This window comes from Ochotona curzoniae, unplaced genomic scaffold (assembly GCF_017591425.1).
Source record: "Ochotona curzoniae isolate NIBS_2020 unplaced genomic scaffold, NIBS_Ocur_1.0 scaffold_2476, whole genome shotgun sequence".
Taxonomy (NCBI): Eukaryota; Metazoa; Chordata; class Mammalia; order Lagomorpha; family Ochotonidae; genus Ochotona; species Ochotona curzoniae.
The window spans coordinates 22,597,554-22,617,563 of record NW_024467095.1 but is presented as its reverse complement, the minus strand read 5'-3'; the positions used below and the strand labels follow the sequence as shown (position 1 = coordinate 22,617,563).

At 40.5% G+C, this 20,010-nt stretch overlaps 1 protein-coding gene across 1 annotated transcript in view; it reads left to right on the top strand.

Moving 5' to 3' along the window:
- The window catches only part of CNTNAP2 (contactin associated protein 2), a 1,623,532-nt gene that overhangs the window by 385,804 nt on the left and 1,217,718 nt on the right, over positions 1–20,010 (top strand). The gene's annotated exons all lie outside the window — the stretch shown is intronic.

Here is a 20,010-nt window from a genome sequence, read left to right as displayed (position 1 = left end):
ATAAGTTTCAACCACATTTATCGTCTTGTAGAGCATTCATTAGTAGCCCTCTTTAATTTTGTCAGCAATCGAGTGATTTTTTTGGTTTTATTTTTATGCCAATTTGTAATACTGTGGTACTCTGTTCAGAGTAGGGAGGGAATATAGTAAAATTCCATGTCAGTACACATGATTGGGGTCTTCAGGAAAACCCAATCTCCAGTAAAATTTAAAAAGTTAATAGTTTAATTTTGCATATGTGTATGAGAAATATGCCAGCTATGTCTGCAATCATTCTTGATTCTTCTATTGAGATATAGAGAAGCCTTTTGTAGGCAGTCTTGGGGAAAACGAATGTTGCAATAACACTGGCTTTCTTGCTTCCAACTGAGATGCAATTTTCGTCCTCCAAGTTTAATTCTTTATATTTTATTTCTCCCAGTCTCTCCATCCTATAAAAGCTCGCATTCAAAGATGGATTCTCAGCAGCTGATAGAAGCATTAAATTCCCTTTATCCCAGAAATATTTCAGTTTCAGTAAACATCAAATTAATAAGGAAAACTGAGAAAAAAAATCTGAAACAAGTAGATGAGATGGCATAAGGAAAATATATGCCCCATGCAAAGAGAGGATAGAATGTTAGATCGATAAATTCGCCTCATCTTTCATGCAGTCTTTTCTATCTTTGAAAATAGAGCAAGACAGGTGTCAACCAACTTGCACGGTCCCTACCAGAGCTTTTAACCAACGAGATAGAAAATTCAGTAATAGAGGTTGTTAGACCCTTTCTTTATTACTGAGTTTGGCTGGCCACAATGGTAAGGCTGACTTGGCAGGCGACTCTCTGCATGATCATCCTGTCGTGAGGCCATAGAGTCAAACAGCATCTCTGCAGGTCTTTGCAGAGTTCTTGGGTAAATAATGTCTCCAGTGCATGCAGGGGTTGGCGAAGAGCAGCTATTTATTCCGCCCCCTGTCGTTTTGCATAGACAGAACTGCTTTTTAGCGAATCTTGTTCTTACGTAGAATTTTCAGGAAACCACATACCATATTCTTAAAGCCATTTTCCATATTCTCCCCCCAAAAAAATGCACTCTAATAATTTCTAAGTAAAGGAATATTCTCTGTAAAATCAAGTCCTGTTGCTCACATCAAACCTGTTTTAAATCCAGGAGAAGCCTGGAAGCCTGAATTTAAATTTCTCATTGACCTTAATTCAATTTTGCTTGGATTATTTATACCCAGTTTGTAGGAGTGAACCCCAGAATATACTCTCAATAGACCAACTTGCATCTGTGTGGGCGAACCTGATTTAAATATCAAGGCGGTGTTTTAAAGGAACCCAAGTAGCATGTCCCACACAGGTGGCAGGGAATCAAAGGCTTGAGCTAACACAGGCAGCTCTCAGTGTAACCTTCATTATTGTTCTTGAAGTTGGGGATACTTGAGGTTGCGTTTGGAGTTGCCTCTATAAACCCTCAAGCTGTTGGGTTGGTACACACATGGAAATAACCAGATCTGTTTAATGATTCAGTTACCATGTTGGTGTTGCCACAGATATCACTGGTTGTAAAAAGCCAGAAGTGGGTAGGGAACGGCAGAAAGTGTCTGCAATCTGTAGGAAATTGCATGCCTAACAATGCTGTACTCAAGGGTATATGTGTGTGGATATATGTGTTCTTTTAAATCTAAGGAAAATATTTTCCACATCGTCAATTGTGTCACTAAAAATAAATTTTACTGGTCTGTGGTGGCATTTGAAGATATTAGAAAACTCAACTCAGAAAGGGAACATTGCACTGCCATGAATAAATGATGTGCATGCTTTTCTTTGCAAAGTGCTGTGTCACCTCCAGGGTAACTTGTCAAGTGCGTTTTTATATCATGTTTCAAATAGCACTAAGCAACACGTAGAACTCAGAAAAAATGTTACAAGCCTGCATATTCTTACATTCTCAACAATAAGAAATATAGAATGTCAAGTAGTGAACTAATAGCACACGAATAATTCAAGTCCTTTAGCTTAGCTGTTGACATGGAGTCAGACAGTGGAACCAGCCTGTCAATTGATTTATAGAACCATCCAAATAATACCAGCCATTTATACGAAACTTTATCATCAACGTTCCTATCATTATTACAGAAGCAACCGCTTATTCTTTCTGACCCCCAGGGACTTTAGGTTGACTTACTTCAATCACATGGATGGGACTGCCTTGGTACTGATGAAAATAATTATGAACGTGAATAGAGAGTAAATCACTAGAAGAGGGAAACTTCTAGGCTTCTTTGGTCAATATGGACATTGTGAGTTAAGCTTCAGTAAGACTCTGAAACCTAAATGTATTCTCTAAGCATGAATTCTCTGGTGGCAGAGCAGCTGGGCAAGGCAGCAACACTTTTTTGGCATGGGTGTTGGCCAAATCTGGGGGCAGCTGAGATCAGTTTAAGTGCCAGATGGGATGCAGGACAGACTGGGCTAGGCTGCAGCCCATGCTGACACATTCAAAACCAAGTTGGGGGCAGTCCTGGAGGGGATTATTAAGGATCATCCTAACAAGAACATGGCTCCCACTGTTGCGTGTCAAGACCAGATCTGTGGTGGGCTGGACTAGACTAGGCTACAGTACCCATCAGCTTGCATGAGTGATGGGGTTTTGGGTGGAACCAACCAGGCAGCTGCAAACACTGGTATGTGCATTAACTGGTAAAGGCAATGGACCTAAAATGACTGGTATATATAAGAGTGGGGTCTGAGTCACCCTAGGCCAAAATTTTTAGTGGATCATCCCAAATAGATGGCTGGATTCAAACCCTGGTCAGCACTAGACCACCTCAGTGGCTGATGCCTCTGTAGTGGTTAGACTACTCAAATGCACACGGACGACAGGACAGCCAGCTCATCTAGGCCAGCAGAGTGTTTCAAGTGCCTTATCCTAGGATAGGATGCAGAATGTTGGACCACTCTTCTGGCCAAACTTTACAACATGTTCCCCGGCCTGGGGATGCAGTAAGGTGGGCTTACTCAACCTTGCAAAGATGCTCTCAACCCTCGGGATGTTCTTCACATCAGGAGCTCTGGGACATCTTCAAAGGGCTGTCCCTCTATCCCGGGTGCTGATGTAGTTTGATAACAAGGAGTGGCTCCATCCCCTTTCCTGCCTAGAGTCCCAGGAGAGAAGAAAAAAAGGAGCTGAAACGTTGGCCCCCTCTACCTTCTTCCATAACTGGACCCTCCCTACCCTATTCAGATATTCACATGGGCATGTCTCCCTCTCAATTATGTAAATAATACTAAAAACTTTAAAAATAAATAAATGAATAAATAAATAAAATCTAGTGATAGGCTTGGTGTTATTTACCCTCTACGTAAAAACTAGTGATTGTACACCTGGATATCCATATTAGTTTGTAAAAACACTTGTATTTCGATTACAACATTTGTGTTCTATTACAATATTTCTATGGTAAATGTTTTGATTTTTATGTCTTTTTCTAGCCTTCAAAATCCTTTCCAGTAAGAGATGTTTATGATTTGACCATTTCCACACTGTCTGTTACTACGGGTCTCCTACTGGAGCTCCGTGAGACTTTCTTAACATTTAGGTACTATTTTAACGGCTCCGGTGCAATAGCATAATGGTTAAGGTCCTTGCCTTGAACACACTGGGGTCCCATATGGGCACTGGTTCTAATCCCGGCAGCTCCACTTCCCATTCAGCACCCTGCTTGTGGTCTGGGAAAGCAGTCGAGGACGGCCCAAAGCCTTGGGACCTTGCACCTGCATAGGAGACCCAGAAGAAGCTCTTGGCTCCTGGCTCCTGGCTTTGGACTGGCAGAGAACCAGCCGTTGAGTCCACTTGGGGAGTGAATCATTGGACAGAATATCTTCCTCTCTGTCTCTCCTCCTCTCTGTATATCCGCCTTTCCAATAAAATAAATAAATCTTAAAACACACACACACACACACACACACACACACACACACACACACATTTAGATACTATTTTACCAAAGCTAAAGATGAGATTGTAGGACATGAAGAAATGCTACAAGGAGTGTGAAATAATCATGAGAGGTCTACTAGGAGGCCAGTGTGAATCCACAGCTCTGTATCTAACACCTTTTTGTTTAAGGCATTACCCTACATTTCTTTCTCCTTGTTTGTTACACAGCTGGAAGTACAGACCTGCAGGGCTGGTTCTGGCAGTGTGGCATAGCATAAGACACCATGTGCAAAAATGGCATTCCATATACATGTAAGTTTGAGTCACGGCTGCTCCAATGATCCAACACTCTACTATGTGCCTGGGAAAGTATCAGAGAATGATCAAAGTTCTTGGACTCCTACACTCATGTGGCCTACATAGATGAAGCTCTTTTTTATTATTATTATTGCATTTATTTTTGCTTGAAAGAACTACAGAGATAGATAAATGAAGAAACAGAGATCTCCCATTCCTGGCAGAGTGGCCACCATGGCCAGAACTAGCCAATCAGAAGCTGGAATCAAGGGATTACTTCCAGATTTGCTTTCTGGATGCAAGGGCCCCGCTGTCCTCCATTGCTTTATGAGGCCACGAGAAGAGAGCTGTTCACAAGTGGCGCCGTTCAGACAGGGTCCCTTGTCCATAGGGAATGTTGGTGCTTCAGGAAGGGGGTTAGCCTGCTGTGCCTCCGTTGGGCCCCCGGATGAGTTTTTGATTCCCAGCTCTTTCCCAACACACACCTGGCTGTTGTGGCCATTTGGGGAGTAAAACAGCAAATAGACCCTCTCTCTGTCTTCATGCCTTTCCTTCCCTGTAAGTGTGCCATTTAAATAAATAAAGACATAAATCTTTAAGAATAGAATCGTAAGACTAAAATTCAAGGAACAGAGCAAGAAAAATATTTTAATCAAATTAATCATTTGCTTTGTAATACATACACATCATATCTATAGATATAGATATATAATTATTCATGGCTATAGATATAGATATATAATTATTCATGGCTACTTCTACATATAGGTTCCAGGGCATTGACTTGTGGTTATATATTTCAATTTTTAAAAAGATTTTTGTGGAAACTTAGAGAAGGATCCTGCATCCAAGGACAGCAGAACAGCTACCAAGTAGACACAACAGCCAGAGCTGAGCCAACATGAAGCCAGGAGCCAGCAGTTTCCTCTGGGTCTCCCACGTGGGTGCAGTGTCCCAAGGCTGTGGGCTGTCCTCTATTGCTTTCCCAGGCCACAAACCAGTAGGGAAATGGAGAAGCCAGGGCACGCACGGGCACCCACATGGGATACCAACTCCGGGTCCGATTTGTAGTTATTTATAACTCATCCCACATTTCATCTACTCAGCATTTTAAAAGGTGACGGAACAATCATCAAGCAAGAATGAGTAACTAAAACTTACATCATGTGAATATTTGAGTCAGGAATTCAGACTCCTTTGAATTCCTACCTCTCATGGAAAAGAACAGTTGTGATGATATAACCATTTAATGACTCATTTGTGCTGTGAAGGTAAAAGTAAATAGAAGGCAATTTCTTGAAAATCTGAATATATACACGTGAGCAAAATGGGCAGTATGTCCTAGGTTTACTGACGGAGGGGTGCAGAGTCATTTCCTATAGACTCTGATTATCCATCCGGATCATAATAAAGCTCCATGCCTGTATGAAGCAAAGTAGGGAGAAATGCTGTCTTTCCCAAGACGAGACTAGCATCTACAGATCTATGGTGCAGTTTTCTTTAAATAAGTTTAATTTCCTTTAGAGATGAATAGATAGCATGGTGTGGGTGAGCTTGAAGCAAAATTGCATTGTCATGTAAGATATTCTAAGACTTTAGAATGTGCAAGTGTTTTTCACAGGAGACCCCAAGGGAAGGGTGTTCATTCCTGCTATTCTACAGGTGGACAGAGTCCACATGAATGTAGAACTTGTGTGGGACAGTTGTCAGTGGTCAGCAATTAAAAGCGGGGTTTCCTAAGTCAGGGTGTGAGGCCAGCTTCGGTACAATGTACGTGTTGGGAGGATAATGGAATTTTTTTTTCCCTGAGCTACAACCATCACTCTGCTAGCATCATCATGAATATACATGTCTCATTTATTTCTCACTGCTGTGGCTTGCTTTCTTAATTCAAATGTAAAAAATCAACAACTTCACCCGTCTCTTGGTAGCTCTGTGAAATTTAGCAATACCAGATTGAGTGTATTGGGTTGTCTCTGTTTCTTATTTGTTTCTGATTATATTGCTTTTTCAAGCTGCATTTTCTTTTCCCATCTGGAATTCATTCCCTGAGTATCACCCTCTCTAAGGATGCTTAAAAACCAAACCGTTTTTTTTTTTTAAGTAACCCTGTGTGCACTTTTGTTCTGTAATTTCTCTGTTCAGAAATCTTTAATTGTTCCCAATTCCCCCACTAGATAAAATTGCAAATTGTGTGCTTACCTTTCAAGGTTCAACACTCTTTCGTTTCGTTCTTTTGATTCAAACCTACTTTTGACAACCTTTAATTAGTGTCATTTCTGCATCTTTGCCTGTTCTTTTACCTCTTTTCCTGTCCATGAAAAGCGTGAGGTCTTCTTCCAGCTAAGAAGTCCTGAGATCACCATGTGTTCCCCTCCTCCTGGGAACTTATCTGTGTAAACATCACAGAAGAAGAGACCCCAGGATTAACGCTCATCAGGTTGGCAGTGAACTTCAATGTTGGATCTCATGAGCTTCGCTTGCTCATCAGAAGGCCGGCTTCCTTTGTTGTTTTATCTGAAACAGAGAGACAGGCCTTTCTCTGACTCACCCCACTCATGCTGCAGTGTTTCTCACACGGATGACAGAAGTTAAACTATCGGAGCCATCATGCACTGGTTCTCCAGGAAGCTGGAGTTAACCCAGACAGGACCGGAACCGGGCATTTCAGTACGAGAAACCATCACAGCATGAGCCTCCTCGCAGTGCCACTTGCTCACACCAACTTTTTTTTTTCTGATCCTTCCAGGACTAAACTTTCTGGGTTTGTCTTTTTCCTATAGTTATTCATTAACACCAGAATTATGCTACAATTACTGTGCTCCTGTCTCAAAAATGTTATGTTGACAAACAATATCTATTGCCATTCATCAGGCAAGGACTCAGGGTAGAAATGGCCCAGTTCCTTTTTTTTTTTTTTTTTTAGCCTCAGTTCCATTCAAAACAAAACACATCAACATGAATGTTTTTGGGCTGATTCATTTCTTTTCACTTCAGGGTGGTATGGTTTTTGACTACTGGAGAATGATTTTATTTAAGTATGCAAGGTAGAATGATTGAGGAAGGGTGAGAGAATAGAAGAGAGGGGAGGAAAGGAGAGAAGAGGAGAGGAGAGGCGAGGAGGGGAGAGACGAGGTGAGGCAAGGCGCCACAGAGCAGGGGAGGGGAGAGGAAGGGATAGGAGGGGAGAGGAGAGGAGAGGAGAGGAGAGGAGAGGAGAGGAGAGGAGAGGAGAGGAGGGGAGAGGAGGGGAGAGGAGGGGAGAGGAGGGGAGAGGAGAGGAGAGGAGAGGAGAGGAGAGGAGAGGAGGGGAGAGGAAGGGAGGGGAGGGGAGAGGAGAGGAGAGGAGAGGAGAGGAGAGGAGAGGAGGGGAGAGGAAGGGAGGGGAGGGGAGAGGAGAGGAGAGGAGAGGAGAGGAAAGGAGGGGAGGGGAGAGGAGGGGAGGGGAGGGGAGGGGAGGGGAGGGGAGGGGAGGGGAGGGGAGGGGAGGGGAGAGGAGAGGCAAGGCGGGGAGAGGCGAGGAGGGGAGAGGAGGGCAGAGGAGGGCAGAGGAGAGGAGAGCAGAGGAGAGAAGAGGAGGGGAGAGGAAGGGAGAAGAGGGGAGGGGAGGGGAGAGGAGGGGAGGGGAGAGGAGGGGAGAGGAGAGGAGAGGAGGGGAGGGGAGAGGAGAGGAGGGGAGAGGAGAGGAGAGGCAAGGAGGGGAGGGGAGGGGAGAGGAGGGGAGAGGAGAGGAGAGGTGAGGAGAGGAGAGGAAGGGAGGGGAGGGGAGGGGAGGGGAGGGGAAGGGAGAGGAGGGGAGAGGAGGGGAGAGGAGGGAGAGGAGGGCAGAGGAGGTTGGGAGGGGAGGGGAGAGAAAAGGCATTAGAAATACATACATGTTAGTGCCTAGCTACTTTCTACCGTAGGCCTCATGGAAAAGAGTTCCCAGTTAAGAATGTAGCAATTAAAGGAGATACACTTACTGAAGAAAGCTTAATTAACAACAAAATGTAACAGTGGGAGGGATATCATTGAGCAATGTAGCAAATAGATGCTGAAGTAGGGGCTATATAGTTATATCTGTGGGAGGAACAGTGAGAATCTGGAAGATTTTAGGAATATCTTACGGGGTGTGGCCTTTGCTTTCTACTTCCTGTGTTAAGCAAACTATTATTTCATCAAATGATGTGCAGAATCTATGACTAGTAGTTTTAGTTAAAAACGTAAACACAGTTAAGTGTGAAGATATAATCTTTACATTTTCTTAAATGAGTGAAGCATCCTATTTTTTCATAAATGATTAGAAATGAGTCCACTAATATCTTTTATAGCCATTACCCGATTAAGGAATCTACTCAGTATTTGGACACCCACAAAGCAAGTCTCAGAAATTCTTGTCTATCTTCTGGTCATTATATTCTACATCCCATGTTCATTTGAAAGCCAAGTTCAAATGACTTTAAAAATCACTACTGCCTACTTCCCCTCCTACAGTCCCATTGCTGCTGGTTGGCTTCAGCTCTGTGTCACTTCCAATTTGCATAGATGTGTAAACTCTCCTTGTTAAAAGAGCACCTCTCTAAAAGCAGTCCTCCACTGGTGCATGCCACTCTCTTTGCCTTCCTGCATCCATTCCTTCAGTCACTTGCTGAGCCCCATGTGCTCTCCTGGGTGGTAAACCCAGTGGCAGAGCAGAAGAAACCGTTTGATGTGGTTAACTCGTGGCAGAGGCAGACATTACACAGGAAACACACAGTTGAGAACATGCTCACTGAGCATCAACCTTGCCACAAAAATATAGAACTGAGTCCTCTGGGAAGAGAGAGGGGTCAACTGAAATTAATTTAAGGAAAGCTTCTCCTCCTGGTGTTTGATTTTAGACAAAATCAATTATGCAAAAGAAAATTGGGAGAAATGCATATTGGCAAGTGTGTTGTGTTGTAGTTAACTGTCTTTGTCTCATTTCTTCTTGAAGGCAGCAGACTGTCCCATGTGTGTTACTTTCTATAGAATCAATCCTGTTGCCTCGAATTCTGTTTGCCATTTTCTATGCCTTACCTTTTAGGATCTTAAAACTTCAAACCATCCTTATTCAGCAGGAACTCAGGTTGGCTCATTCTATTTAGTTCTTTCAGAGAAACTCAGCCCATTGGTTACAGTTAACTGGATTCACTAGCTTCCTTCTAGAAAAAAATGCCCTGATTGCCCATGCAGCTCCTTTTCATTATTCTCGCTTCTTACTGTTCTGCATTGCTGAAGTTGCATTTGAGAAATAATTAAATCAGGATTTGATAGGATTATAGTTTCTAGCATTTCAAAAGTTGGTGTAAGTTAAGATTGTGATAGGTTCAATATAATTATGAGTAATTGAATGAATCCTAGCTTAATGCAGAATATTTTTATAGGTAGTTTAACATTGTTAAAAATGAACTTACTTCCAGGGCCCTACCTAGTATCCCGCTTAGGTTTTCTTACTTTGAATACTGGAGAAAAAACTTTATTTGAATTAGTTGGAATGATTATTGTATATGATAGTCCTTGTATAGAATTTTAATAGAATGATTTCTAGACAGAAATATAGCACTCTTTACATTAAACGTCCACCTTATTGTTAATAAATTGCATAAAATGTAAAGTTCTCATGTCAAGAATTTCTGTTATTTGACATAAGTAAGGCTGGACTCTATTTCCTTCAAAGCTGTACAAAATTGTTCCCACTCAGCCCTCACTCACTCCATTATGCCTCTGAGCTCTTTCCTTGTTGTCTGCCTCAGACTTCATTTGCTCCATTCACGCAGGTCTGCATGAGCTCCCTGAACACTTTCTTCCAGGGTCTTAGCCTCCTCATGTGGATTTCTCATTCTAGAATTAATTTTCCTCACATACAAGATAACTCTATGGCTTTCACCTTCTTGATGAAGTTTCTACTAAAAATGTTGCCCTCAGCTGTTGGGCATAACAGAGCACTGGTTAAAAACACCCATAGCTCGTATGAAGATGCCCAAGTTTGTTGCCTGGCTTTGACTCCAACTTCCTGCAAATGCAAACCTTGATGGACAGCAGTGATGGACAGCAGTGATGGACAGATTAGCTGCATTCCTCCTTCTATACGGGAGACCTGGACTGAATTCCCAGCTCCCACTGTGGCCTGAGCGGATTGTGGACCTTTGGAAGAGTGCGCCAGTCATTGGTACTTCTCAATCTCATTCTGTGTGTCCCTCAACTCAATAAAAATGAAGCTAATCGAACCTTATCAATGAGGTGTTCCTAGGTGTCTAAGAAACAGTACATTTTCTTCTTTTAAATGATTTTAAGTAGAAAAGAGTTAGAACACCAGGGGAAGAGAGACTGAAGGCAAGAGAGCAAGTATACCTGCTGGTTCACTCCCTCAATGGTCACAATGGCCACAGCTGAGCTCATCCGATGATGGGAGCCAGGGACATTTTGTAGGTCTCCATGTGGGTTCAGGGTCCCAAGGAATTGGACCATCTTCTTTTATTTTTTCTAGATGATAAGCAGAGAGCTAAGTCTGAAATGGAGAAACCAGGATATGAACTGGCAGCGATATGAGAACGCAGTGCTATAAGGTGGAGGATTCACTTTCTGTGTCACCATGCCAGCCCTCAATATTTATTTCTGAAAACAGTATTTGGCATAGTGTTTCAGACACTGTTTGGTCTGCCCACATCGCATGTCACAATGCCTGTGCTTGAGTCCTGACTTTACTTTCAATAGCATCTCGCTAATGTATATCCTGGGAAGCGGTAGAGAATAACTCCATTTCTTAGGTCCTCACTTCCTATGCACAAGATTCACGTTATCATCTGGGGCTTTGCAGGCTTCAATCATTGTGTTTAGGAATAAAAATAAACATAAAGAAAAACCAAAGTGTCAGGCAGCTCTGCCATTTTATGAGACTGCAGAACCTGAGTTTTCTATTTTTTTTTCTTTGCCTTTTTTTGGGTTTGGGTAAGCTACTGCCATCACTGTTTTGGATATTAAAACCACTGCCTGATTCCTGGATGCTAACGGTATTTTAAATACCATTTCCATTTTTTTTTCTTAATTGCTATGCAATCATTCATGTGGGTGGCAGGGATTCTGATATGGAAGCCATGCCAGTGTCTGGATTGGTTAAAGTAGGCTAGAGTCAAGAATAAGAACTGCGTATTGAACTCGACACTCCCATGTTTGATGGAGAGTGTCTTCGCCATTTGATCATCTCCTATTTCCTGTTTCCTTTTTCATGTAATTAAATAGAAATCAGAGATTTTGAAAAAAAAAATTGAAGATTGTATAAAGGATAGAGATTGAATTATTCAATTTTGTGGTTTTTTTCCCCCCTTTGGAATGAGAAGATCAACTTAGAAGAGACACAAACTTGTTTAAAAAATTAAAAAGATCTTTTCTAGTATATAACAGTTCAAGAGATAATTTGAAACTGATTCATCTGTTATACCATCTGTCAGAAATACGGTGCAGCTGTTAAATGTCCAGCAAAATTTGAACTACATCTCGAAGTAATTCGCCCTTGGTACATGCAGATCAGACAATTTCCAATTTGATTTACAACCATGGTTTTTGCAAACGTGACTGATTTTCTAGATATACTACTTTTATAATTTTTTTTTTCAAAACCTAACTCCTGGACAGCAAAAAGGGAAGTGAAACAAACATAAACCCTCTGTGAAGATAATATTGAATTTATTCCTTGGCATAAATTATTTATTATGTTCAACATTTTCTTTCCTATTTTCTCAACCCTCTGCTTAATGGAAATTTTGCTCCTTTCCAAAGGTGTTTGTAAAGGAAGGAGATCATTATCTGAGTAACTATTGAACACAACTGAGTTTCAGTGTTTCACAAAGAAAATACTACATTACATATACCAAAGTATTACTGGAAGAAGAAAAACAAGTTAAAACCAGCTATTAACTTCATTTAATTAACTTCATTCCTAAGAATAGTCATTGGCTTAAACCAGTAACGTTAAGTTTTTAGAATATAGGCAAATCCGGATGATTTGCACGGATCCTGTACGTAGGTCCAGGTTTTCAATTAATAATCATTTTCAGTTTCAAGTATCAGAAAGATGATCTTCCTTATGTAGGATATAGTGAAAAAGATCAATGCATAAAATCATAGATGAAGCCAAAAATCTTTTGCAATGTAGATTTTTTTTAGCGGAAAATACAAAAAAAAACCTGCCTGAAACGGAACAAATGAATTCATTTCAGAAGCTGAAATGAGCAAGTGTTTTGCCATTGCTCCCTTTCTGCTGGTTTGGTTACTCTCCATTGTCAGCTTGCATTGCTTCCATAACTCACTGCAGCATTCGGACTGCAGACCAGTTTGTGAGACTCCAGGAATACAAGATTACCGAGTCAGGCCCATGCCTACCTACTCTCCGGGATTGACCGTCCAATCAATAACAAAGTTAATCACAAAGTTTAAGAGAATCAAACAAGATTAATTTCAGGTTGTGATCGGCAGTGTGAATAAAATAAGATAGTGTGACTGAAGAGCAAAAACGTCTGAAAGGTAGAAAAGCAGAGTTAATTAATGTAGACCAACTAGTCGAGGAAGGGAGACGGAGCATGAGGTGTGGACACAAAGAAAGAAGCTGATGCTTTTAGACTTTATAAGCAGAATTCTAGCTGGAGGAGTAAAGTCACTGGAGCAAAAATGTGCTTGGGGTGACTGAAAGAGAGAGAAAAAAAATGAAGAATCCTCCTTTTTGACTCATAAAAAGAATGAATAAAATAGCATCAGAGATATATGTGGGTCCAGAGCAGCATGTGACCTGGTGGAGCTTAGATTCCATATTAAACGGTCACTGGAAACCTGCACAAGCCCACATACAGAAAGAGAGAGAGAGAACGAGCAAGCAGCCAGGAAGACCAGGACTGGCTAAACGTAGGAATGAGCAGCTCAGCCCAGGCCTCCAGTATGGTGACAGGAACCCAGCTCCTTGAACCAGGACCAGATGCCTGCCTAGCAGGAAGACATAATTGGAAGCCAGAGATGAATATCAGACCCAGCACCTTGATATGTGTTGTGGGTATCTAACTGTTATGCCAAATATTTGCCTTGATCCCCATTTTGCAAGGTTCTGCCGTATAACTGAAGGACATAGATTCTAAGTACAAAAGGATCAAAGCAAGAAATAAGTACTTAGTCTGTAATTAATAGAAAACAGATGATGTGCTTTGCAGAGCAAGATATCCTGTATGGGCATATCAATGGAATGGCCGGTTATGGGTTGGTTTCTTTGACAACACCTGCGTGAAGCAGTAGGAACTTCTTCCCTTTAGTTTAATTCTGTGGGTCTTACATGACAGAAAAGGTGACTGAAACAGCTTCAACACTGTTAAATGGGGCAGTAGCTTAAGTGAATTCCTGCAATGGGATCTTAACGGCTCTTTGTTAGAACACGATGGCAACTTTAATGTTATTTGGAGATGTCTCCAGCCCATAAACCCAGTGAAATGTATGTTAATATTGTCCTGACTACCCTAGATATGCTGTGCCCTTTTTCTACAGATCTCAAAAACACAGGTCCAACTATTACTTAAAACTCGATCTTCCCTTGAATCTAATGCCAATTAACTAAGTGATCTTCAGCTTCTTCATTAATTAAACAGCAATGTCACACATGGTCATTAGACTCATCAATGAGTTAATCCTTTCAAAATATGTAATATGTTGTCTGATGTGTAAGTACTCAATGAATGATTGCTATTGCTGTTCATAGACTTAATAATTCTAATTGAGTGACCTTTGCCATCTATGCATGCGTGGTCTTGCACATTGCAAGGGTTGAAATGGTGGCTGGGAGGGCTGTCTCATTCACATGTATGGGTGTCTAAGGCATATCGCATGGTAGCATGTATGGATTGTCTCAATTAGAGTGGAAAATGATTAAATGACATAGACTCCTCTGAAAGAAAATGGGAAGGAGAAGCTGAAATGTGAAAAAAGATTTTTTTCCAGTCAATGATTTTAATTGTCTGTACATAAGCATGTCAACCAGGTGATTTTATTCTAGTATTTTTATAAGGGTTATTCTATTTGTTTGACTTTATTTTTGACAATCTTTACATAGTTGATTAGAGCACAAAGGGTCAAGGGTTACAGGAAAGTGGGTAGAATATTATTTCTACATTATTGCTTTTTCTGTGTGTGTATCTGGGGTAAAAGGGGAGATAAAGGGAGAAGCCCCACCTAGCCTCCCACCAATTTATTCTATTATTTATTTCAAAATCAAAGTTACAGAGAGGAGACACAGAAAAGTGTTACATAGCTGGTTCATATCCTTGGCTGGGGCTGAGCTGATCTGAAGTCAGGAGTCAGGAGCTTCTGCTTATCTTTTGGATCTTCAATGTGAGTGCAGGGTCCCAGAGACGTAAGCCATCCCTTTCTGCTTTGCCATGTCATAACCAGTGAGCTGGCTTGACGTAGAGTAGCTGGGACATGAACAGGTACCCTTTTGGGATGCCAGCATCACAGGCAGCATTCGCTTGCTATGACATCACCAGCCATGATTTGATTCATTTCACTTTCTTTAGTTTTTCTCTAAACTAATCATTGATAACAAGCAAATGATACTTGTTTTCATGGCCACAGTGCCCAGTAAATGCCTGTTTTGAATGAGCAAAATCAAGCCCATTCTACCAAAGTCTGTATTGGCAAATAATTAATTCTGAGTGCATTATGTAATATATTTTATCAAAGTTTTCACAGTTGTGTTTTTAGTGTGAAATAGATTGATTCTCTGATGCCGACCCTAATGCAGGCAGTGATATATCTCTATGAAACACATGAAAATAATGCACTATTTCTATGTGAATAGTATGATCATCTTGTTACAGACCAGATTACAAATGCTGTTGCTAACAGATACTGGACACATATAAAATTGAGTGCTGTGTATATGTACACCTGTGAAGAGAAGAAGCTATGATGACCTTTATTGAGACAAACCTTAATTAGTGGGGTGGGATTCTGGAGGGAAACGAAGTGGGAAGCAACCTTGTCATCAGGGACGTGGGGGAATGGAGAATTCTCCCAGATCCTGGCCCTCCATCTCAGGCTTCAATATCTGGCCAAAGGTTTTGCTGTTGTCTAGCTGTGGGCAGATTATCTAGTCCAGCAAGTACATATAAGCCAGTCTAGCTGCTCCAGGGCTGGTACCTGCTTTTGGTTCCTGGGTAGGGGCATCAACAGTGAGCGCTATGTGTGACAGGCAGTGCTTCAGTACCAAAGCTGAACAGGTGCATCTACCATTCCTGCTGTAGGAGTCCCAGCCTGGAAGGTCCACACTGCATAGGGAGACTGGGAGAAGGACTGGTGCTTCTGTTCCACTTCCTTCTCTCTCAGGGCTCAGGAAACAGTGGTTATATCTTTGAATTTGAAAGAATTTTTTTGTTTCTCTAGATTGCATGAAATCTCACAGGAGAAGTACAAAATACGGATCTTATTTCCAATGGCAAAGAGTCAAGCAGGGCAAGAGATATTCATGAAAACATTGTGTGAGCCATAAAAACGGGACAAAAATGTGCTTTAAGTGGAGATAAAAATGTGTTAGATTGAATACAAGTCATTGGGGTTTTGAACCCAAGGAGGAGCAAACATTTATCTCATTGACTCCTGTAAGAGTGAGTTTAAAATGCATTTTTTTTTCTACCGCTATGATTTAAAAACCACTGGACAACTAACTCAATGCTGGGAAAAGAATTTTGGAATACATAAAACTAAGGGGATTGTGGCAGTGACAGGATTAAATAGCTTCTCAAATTTATATCACTCGGAATAAAAGCAAAGAGCTTAATTCTCCTTTACTCCTTTCATGTTGTGAAAAGCTAAATCTAATGCTGCATCTGAAAGTTATGACTGCTCAAAGACAATTTTATCAGTCAATATTGAGTTTAAAACATTGGGCCACAATTTTTAACGTAAGAGAATTATTTTTTTAAAAAAATCATTGAAAAATGTCACATTTTATTTCCTACACTGTTCATGTGTTATTCGAAGAAGGGGATCTTTGAATGTCAGATAATATAAATTAAGTTTTGACAAAATTCATCTTCCAGGCATGATTATACCTTTCCAATAAAGAGAAGTGATTGGGATATGAAATGATCCATTATTTTTCAATTCTAAGGATACTATTTTATGAATATGTCCCTACACGATCTTTAATTAAGTAGGTTTGAATGTCAGACTTTTTTTGGAAGTTCCATGTGTTCTAGAGTTCTACGACCTTGCAAACCCTGCACAATTCCCTTGTTAATAGCCAACACTTTCAGCCATGTTCTTTTAGGCAACTTCATCTCTGTTAGCCAATTATTTTTCTGTTCCAGCTTGAATTATCACAGAATCCTTTTAGCTACTTAACTTTCCTGATTGACAGAAATTGCCACAAAATAAAACCCAGGGCCCTTCTGCCCTTCTAATTTTCATCCCAGATTTTCTAGAAGGGAAATACACTGGAGATTGTTTTCAATAGTTGTGTGTGGCGATAGTTTTGGAAAATACAGTGCAAATTTATGTCAAATGTCAGTTCTTATTCTTTCTTTTTTTCACTCTTTGCTTTACAGACTTTGCAAACATTCTTTTTCCAGGAATTTGTCTGATTTCCTAATATTTATCATGTCATTGGTAGAATGTTAAAATATGTATTCTAACACAGATCAGCAGACTCTTTAGCACGCAAAATGTGTAGCAACCATTACTTCAGTTGGAAACAAAATGAATAGTTCATTCTAATAGTCAGTTGGGCAATAGGGCACTCATAGAAAGACGCTATAATCTGGAAATTTTCCTATCCATTATTGCTTCATTGATGTTTAAGCTGTCTCCACGTTGTATATTTTTGCTCAGCCTTCCATCATCGCTTCCTCAGGACCTGTTTATTGTTTATAACATCACCACAGACCCTAAGTCATCATCGACCATTCTCATTCCTGACATCCACAATGTTTATTAACCTAGACTACAAAGGGAACGCTTGGTGTGTGAGAGGTCCGTTAGTAAATGTCTTAGCTTTGCAGGCCATATGGTCTTTAGTGCATCGCCTTATGATTGCATGAAAGCACTCACAGACAATCCATAAATGAGTGAGTATAGCTGCATCCCTATAAAGTACTATTCTCCAAAACTATCTGCGGCTTGCTTTTATGGCTGGCAGGTTTCTATACTGCCTGTTTCTTGAAGTTTTCAAAGCTTTAGGAATCCTATATAAATTTTGTCATTGGTGTGAGTGAGTCATCTGACACATGGCAAGGAAAGGGATGCATCTGAGTTCATACCGTATGGCACAGCCAACTTTAACGAGCAACTCGGCTGAACGAAAGCATACTGTGACTTTGGTTATACCCCACCTGCAAATGAATTATAAGTCGTTTGGTAGTATTTGCTTTGTTCATGTTTAATTATACTGTGCAGGTTCATCTATCCCACCAAGTGCAGATTGATGAGAAATATCATTTTAAGTTTTTTTTTAATTTCAAGCCTAAATGGTTAGAATAGTATAAAACATGGAGAAATGTCTTAATTTCCAAAGAGAACTTCTACCTTGGAAAAAATATATGTTATGTAGTGCTTTTTTGGTTACACATTTGTACATTATCTGCCAGGTTGGAAAAATGTCATATTTTAGAATGTATGATGAAAGTAAATACTTTCTTATATTTAACTGTTATTATTCTGTATTTATTTTAAATTATTTATTTTTAAAGGCTTATTTATTTTTGTTGGAAAGGCAAATATATACAGAGAGGAGAAGAGACAGAGGGAAAGATTCTGCATTCAATGATTCACTCCCCAAGTGGCCGCAATGGCTAGAGCTGAGCCAATCCAAAACCAGGAGCCAGGAGCTTCTTCTGGATCTCCCAGACAAGTTCAGGGTCCCAAGGCTTTGGGCCGTCCTCAACTGCTTTCCCAGGCCACAAGCAGGGAGCTGGATGGGAAGTGGTGTGGCCGGAATTAGAACCTATACCCACATGGGATCCCAACGCGTTCAAGGCCAGGACATTAGCTATTAGGCTGTCGGGCCAGGCCCTAAATTATTTATTTTAATTGATTAAAAAATTAATGAAAAATGTTAAATTTGCCATTAATATGATCAAAGATTATAGAAGTCAAGCTTCTTAAATGTAGTAAGAGTAAATTTTCTACAGGAATCATGCTAGTCTCAATTTGAATAGCTAATAAATGATTTAACCAGTCTTTATTATTTTCAGTGCTACTACATATGTATATATATATATATATGCATTTAACGTTTACTCTTAGAAAACATGTTATTCATTTTTATTTGGTGTAAGCACGTGCTATTGAGCTGGTTTATAGTATAAAATCTCTCCTAGTGTGGTCCAAGGTGATTACGGATTATTCACCTCGTTCCCGGCAGATCAAGACTCTGCTATCCACGGGCCAAAGTTGCCTCTCCTGACCAAGCAATGTAGAACAGCCCCTCTCTCCGCTCACCCCACCATCAACTCTGCACTGCTCCCCTCTTTGGTATTTGATGTTCTTAACTAGTATTCACACGTGCCTCACACTATATAAGCTTACCTTTTTTTTTTTCTCTTCTTATTACTCTTATTTCATTCCAGTAGAATCCCAATAAGTTTTACAAGGGTGGGAGTTAGCAATTTCATCTTTGATTTCACTTTTTGTATTTGGTATTATATGGATGCTGGATACATATTTTGTTGAATGAAAATGAACAAGTACAACAGAATTCCATACCATGGGAACGCTAGAAGCAATACTTCAGTTTTATGCATACCTTATGACAAAGTTGTTACAGAGAGCTTCTTATGAATGTGAAAATAGAAGAATCAAATATACATTTTAGTTGCTTGCTTCCATGAAACTGAACAGTAAATTTTAATACAATCTGAAATCTTTCAATTTATATGACACAGTTTTGAACTAATATTTTAAAGCAATTTAAGTTTATATTTTCATTAATTTTCTGGGGAATAGATTCACAAACACACGTCATATTTCTCAGAGGCAATTGAAGTTAAAAATAAGAAACCCAACAATAATTTGAGATACTATATCTATCTGTTTTACCTTCAGATTTATATATACTTGAGTGGTGAGGTAGCAATAATTCATTTCTTCAGTGTTATTAAGGACATGTTTAGGTGAATTTTCAAAAAAACTATCTATTGCTAAATACATTTCTATGTATAAATATCTGAACTAGATATAATATTAGAATATGTAATAGTACAATTTCATAACTGACTAGAATCCCAGGCAAACGAAACCATTTCTTGGGAATTCAAGATCACCCGTCTCAGAGTTAAGTATCGCCATGTTGAGATTTGGTGTTGTGCTCTGGTTTCTTCATATTGGTTTGGCTAGTTGCTTCCTTATGTCTTTAATTCATTCTACAGGGAGTTGTAGGGCCTGTGCCTATTGACAGATGCATAGTCAGAATTCAGCAAACGAAATTGCTTGCAGAGGGAGAACGGCCATTCCACAGTCAAGTGCATGAGAACACAGCAGGTCAGGTGAGACTAGGTGCTCCGAGGGAAAACCCAGCAGAATGTGAGAAGCTGCAGCGATGACAACAGGACATTGTTTAACAGACTAGCAGAATCCGTTCCTGGCCCTGCTAAGTGACCCTGGACAGAGCCCCAGGTGGACGCTGCCGCAGGGGGGTGTCGATCATGATACAGGTCAGTTGCAGGCATAGGTTTGCCTTTGAGGAGGACTGAAAGGAGCCGTGATGGCTGAGAACTAAAGGACAGGGATTGGGGGGCCGCTGGGGGCTGTTCCAAGCAA